This window comes from Mandrillus leucophaeus, unplaced genomic scaffold, assembly GCF_000951045.1.
Source record: "Mandrillus leucophaeus isolate KB7577 unplaced genomic scaffold, Mleu.le_1.0 Scaffold391, whole genome shotgun sequence".
Taxonomy (NCBI): Eukaryota; Metazoa; Chordata; class Mammalia; order Primates; family Cercopithecidae; genus Mandrillus; species Mandrillus leucophaeus.
The window spans coordinates 1,907,784-1,913,612 of NW_012104154.1; the positions used below are offsets into that span (position 1 = coordinate 1,907,784).

Genomic DNA, 5,829 nt, shown 5'->3' on the forward strand with positions numbered 1-5,829 from the left:
TACAGCCTCCACTGAGTGCCCAATCTACCCGGAGCGGACAGCAACACTAAGCCCCCAGTGTGATCACTCGGGGGCTCAACCAGCTATCTGATGGATTGATTACATCGGACCACTTCCATCATGGAAGGGACAGAGTTTTGTCCTTACTGGAATAGACGCTTACTCTGGATACAAATTTGCCTTCCCTGCTCACAGTGCTTCTGCCAAAACTACCATTTGTGGAGTCACCGCATGCCTTATCCACCATCAGCCGCACTGCCTTGCTTCCGATCAAGAAACTCACTTTACGGTGAAAGAAGTGTGGCAATAGGTCCGTGCTCGTAGAATTAACTGGTTTTACCATATTCTCTATCATCCTAAAGCAGCCATTTTGCTAGGAGAGTGCAATGGCCTTTTGAAGACTCAGTTACAGTGCCAGTTAGGTAGCTGTACCTTGCAGGGCTGGGCAAGGTTTCCCAGGAGGTTGGATATTCTCCAAATCAGCATGTAATCTATGGTGCTGTTTCTCCCATAGCCAGGATTCATAGGTCCAGACACAAAGGGGTGGAAATGGGAGAGGCACCACCCACCATCACCCCTAGTGACCCACGAGCAAAAGTTTTGCTTCCTGGTCCTGTGCCTTTATGCTCCACTGGCCTAGAAGTCTTAGTTTCAGTGGGAGGACAAAAACAATGGTTCAATTGAACTGGAAGTTGACTGCAACCTGGCCACTTTGGGTTCCTCATGCCTCTGAATCAATACGCTGCAAAAAGAGCTAGTGCTGGCTGGGGTGATTGATCTTGATTACCAAGGGGAAATTGGACAACTATTCCACAATGGAGGTAAGGAAGCGAATGTCCAGCATACAGGAGATCCCTTAGGGCATCTCGTTTTATTATCACAACAGTCTTGTCTATTGTTTCTATGACTGTAGGCCATGCTTACAGGAGGAAGATTACTTCCGTACAGGGCACAGCACAAACAGACATGGAGGCGTGGGACCACGACTAGTCATATCAGACCAGGCACAAGGACAGTGTGCTAGGGAGTCATGAGCATTTGTGGACAGAGAGCAGAGGCACAAGATCAGTGACCAAGAGGCTCAACTCCGCTTGGCTGTGTGAAGCTCCACACAACTCCATGTGATAAGCAGACACCGTAAGAAATATGCACATGGGGCCTGGCACGGTGGCTCATGCCTGTAATCCCAGCACTTTGGGAGGCCGAGATGGGCAGATCACAAGGTTAGGAGATCAAGAGCTTCCTGGCTAACATGGTGAAACCCCATCTCTACTAAAAAATACAAAAAATTAGTCAGGCGTGGTGATGGGTACCTGTAGTCCCAGCTACTCGGGAGGCTGAGGCAGGAGAATGGTATGAACCCAGGAGGCGGAGCTTGCAGTGAGCCGAGATCGCACCACTGCACTCCAGCCTGGGCGACAGAGCGAGATTCCGTCTCAAGACAAAAAAAAAAAAAGGAAGAAATACACACATGGATCTCCGCCATGTTATTGCCATTTTTTTTTTTTTTAAGACGGAGTCTCTGTCGCCAGGCTGGAGTGCAGTGGCGCGATCTCTGCTCAATGCAACCTCCACCTCCTGGGTTCAAGAGATTCTTCAGCCCTAGGTAGCTGGGATTACAGGCGCGCACCACCAGACCCAGCTAATTTTTGTATTTTTTAGTAGAGGCGGGGTCTCATTATGTTGGCCAGGATGGTCTCGATTTCTTGACCTCATGATCCACCCGCCTTGGCGTCCCAAAGTGCTGGGAGTACAGGCAGGAGTCACGGCGCCTGGTGGCCAAAACTATTTTTAAGTTAAATCTCTCCAAACCTTTAGACCTAACTTCCAGTTGACAGACAATACAGGAACAGAGGAACACGTAAAAGGACATAAGAAGGAAACAGTTTGACAAAATCCTTAAAGCCACACACTACATGCTAACTAGCCTGGTCTCTTAGAGAAGCCAAAATCATGAAGAAATAAGGGGGTGTGGGGCCTAGTGTAGATTAAAGCATAATGCAGTGATTGGATCCTGGTTTTTAAAAAAGCAAATAGAAATTTGCAGTTGAATTATTAGGAAAATTTGAATATGGATTGAGCATTAGATGATCTTTGGGGATTATTAACTTTGTGAAGTATGATATTGGTTGTAGAAGTTCCTCATTTTTTGGAAGTGTAGGAGGAAGTACTCCGGGATAAAGTGTCAGGAAAGCTGTAATCTTTTTAAAATCATTGTTCAGAAAAATACATACAGTTGACCCTGGAACAATGTGGGAGTTAGGGGTGCTGATACCCATTCCTTTGTAAAGTTGAAAATCCAAAATAACATTTGACTTACCCCAAACTTAGCCATGAATAGCAGACTTTTGACTGGAAGGCTTACTGATAACATAAGCAGCAATTAACACATATTCTGTATGTTATATGTACCATATGCTGTGTTCTCATAATACAGTAAGCCAGAGAAAAGAAATGTTATTAAGAAAATCATGAGGAAGAGGAAACATATTTCCTACTCATCAAGTGAAAATGGACCATCATAAAGCTCTTCCTCCTCATTGTCTTCACATTGAATAGGCTGAGGAGGAGGAGGAAGAGGAGGGGTTGGTCTTGTTGTCTCAGGGGTGGCGGAGATGGAAGAAAATCCTTGTATAAGTGAACCCACGCAGTTCAAACCCATGTTGTTCAAGGGTCCACTTTACATAGTTTTATGTTGGGAGATCATAACAGAAAAACAAATATATATATATATATACACGTATATACTAAGACTTGGGAACGTGATAATACTCTCAAGGAGGTTTTCGTCTAAATTCTAAAAGGCATCTTCATTCTTGCTTAGTCTTAGTTAAGCTGTGTATTTCCCTTCTAACTAGCACAGTGCTTGCTTGGGCAATTGCTCCATGATTTCTTTGAGCTGGAAGGATTCAAAGACGTTAGGCCTCCTCCTGCCTAAAAGTAGTTTACATAATGAAGGACATATTTTTCTTAAATAACAAGAAGTCTGGAGGCAGCAGTTGTTACCAGAGGTTCAGCTGCTCCATAACGCCTTCAGAAATCCTGATCTTTTCTATCTTCTTGCTCCTCTGTCCTTGGTGGGATGGATTTCAGATTCATATTTGCTGCCTTGTGGCTGCTGGTGGCTGCAGCAACCGTCAGTGGAAGAGAAGGGCCACAGGGCCCTTTCCTTATCAAGAAGCCTCCCGAGGGACTCTCACTGATCTATCTTTGGCCATGCCTGAATCACATGGCAAATTGAGCTGCAAGGGAGCCTGGGAAGCCAGGATTTCCCTATCCTAACGTCTTCTAAGTGTGAGAAAGGGATTTGAGGGTTATGAATTGGGTTCTGGAGGAGCTAACAAGTTTTGCCTCCAACCATTTCCTAGAAAATCTAAATGTATTCAAAGTAGATTTCCTTGGCAATTATCTCTATAAAAATTGAAATAAAAAGTTAAAAAAATTTGATTTGAAAAGTCATTGAATTTAATAAGGATAGAGCATCAGTTCATTCCAAAAAACACCTAACAAGCCACTGACTATACACCAAGCATTGAGCAAAAATCCAGGAGGCAAAGATGAATAAGGACTGCTCCACATCCTTAGAAAGCTGACAACCGGGCAGTAGAAGCATGCCTGCAGATAAGTAGTTATATTATGAGAAAGAGCCAGCAAAAGAAATGCTAAGTGGCCTGGCGCGATGGCTTACGCCTGTAATCCCAGCACTTTGGGAGGCCGAGGTGGGTAGATCACCTGAGGTCAGGAGTTCAAGACCAGCCTGGCCAACCTGGTGAAACCCCGCCTCTATTAAAAATACCAAAACTAGCTGGGCATGGTGGCAGGCACCTGTAATCCCAGCGACTCGGGAGGCTGAGGCAGGGGAATCACTTGAACCCGGGAGGCGGAGGCTGCAGTGAGCAGAGATCCGCCATTGCACTCCAGCCTGGGCAACAAGAGCAAAACTCCATCGCAGAAAAAAGAAAGAAAGAAAAAATAAAGAAGAAAAAGAAAAAAGAAAGAAAGGAACACTAAGTGGGCAAAGAGAACCTGGCCTGGGGACTCAGAGCTGTTTTAGAGAAGCTCTGATTTCATCAGTTGGAAGAGAAGAAAACAGCGCAAGCACAGACCCAAGGATGAGGCCAGCCTGCCCCCCCCCCGCCCCTTCCACAGGGCTGCCAGCGTTTCCTGTGGCCGCCAGGATGAGGGGTTTGTACTTGGTACCAGAAGAATTTCCATTTTTCAGCCTTGTAGAAAATGCCTAAGACTTGGAATCACACATCTTCTTCTAGTTCTGCTGCTGATTAACTGTGTGAGATCCAGTTTGAAATTGAAGTCAGGGAGCCCCTTGCTTTATCACCGCGACTCTGCAGCGTTTCTAATCACGTAAGGAGGGCACGTGCTCTGCACACTGTTTCTTAACCATGTCGCTGACATAGTGGCTGCAATTGTGTCCATCTGCTAGCACTTGGTATATTTTTTTGCAGAACAAGCCAGACATAACTTACTACGGCAAATTTGTACCTGGAAATCACGGAGATATGATGGCAGACAAGCTCTGCGGTCATCTGGGAATGTCTCGCCAAACCGAAGGAAACCCGTGTGTCGTGTGCAGGGATTTCCATGACAGCAATGGCTTCCCAGTGACCGGCAGCGTCCAAACAACCGTCAAGAGAAGGAAAGTGTTTTAAATCAGGAAATACGGAAGTAACCTTGTATCTGCCAAATTAGGAGGGAGAGATCAGACGACACCATCAGCTCTTTAATAATTTTTTTTTAATAGAAAGCCTTCACCTCTCCTTTTTTGGTCACTTAAGTGTTTGCTGGCGGTTTCTAAAACGTCTTTTACTCCACGACATTATAGGAAAGGCGCTTTTGGAGCCGTGGTTTGGTTATAAACGACTCTCCCACAACTGTTTTCTATTTCCATTTTGTTTCACTGACTGAGAATGTAAATTGAACTTTAGTGCTATTGTGCTTTGTTCTGCCTCTCTTTGTGGAAATGTGTTTTGAATTAAAGTCCACGAATAAACCAGAGCGGTCCCAAATATTGCCGTTCAGCTTTCGAACAGCTTGAGAGCCAGGAAAAGACAGAGCATGTGGTTTTATGAGCCCCAGATGGTGTAATGGGTGTCACGCATGTCTTTATGTGGGGAGGTCACGGGTTCAGGTTCCATCTGGAGCCATCTCAGAGACACTTCGTATCCAACGAATAAAGATGAGATCTGGGGCAGAAAACACGACCGCCTGCAGGGAAGAGACACAGTGCCTTCTCACCCTAACCACCACCATCTTGGCCAATGCCCATTCACTTATCTCAGTCTAGCGATGTCGCCTTTGACTCAGAACAAAACAATGTCGTAGATTGTTTCCCTGGAATCTTCTGTCTCTACCGACTTCTTCTTTGATAAGATCCACAAATGAGCTTCTTCCCTTGTTCATGATTGAGAAACCCAAACCATCCTCTCATTTACTCCTGAAGCAAGCAGGAGTGTTTATAGGAATATTTTCTTACCATCTCTATGCTGTACTCCTCGGAGAGAGAATAACTAAAAATAAGTTTCTGAGACCATTTTCTACTTCTTCACCAGAGTGGATATAAATCTAGACTTAGTGATGCTATTTGATTTGGCTTCCAAATAGTATTGATACAGTATAGTCATAATGGATTTGCAGCCATGCTAATAATTCATGTACTATTTCCTTTCATTTCTTAATCAAAAACTTAAATTGTGCCGAGTGCAGTAGCTCACGCCTGTAATCTCAGCACTTTGGGAAGCAAAGGTGGGTGGATCACCTGAGGTCAGGAGTTCGAGATGAGCCTGGCCAACATGGTAAAACCCCATCTCTACT

The 5,829-nt window shown here is 44.9% G+C and overlaps 1 pseudogene; it reads left to right on the forward strand.

The window, feature by feature from the left end:
* The first annotated feature begins 4,517 nt into the window (after positions 1–4,517).
* LOC105547553 overlaps positions 4,518–5,829 on the forward strand; it is a 21,973-nt pseudogene continuing 20,661 nt past the window's right edge.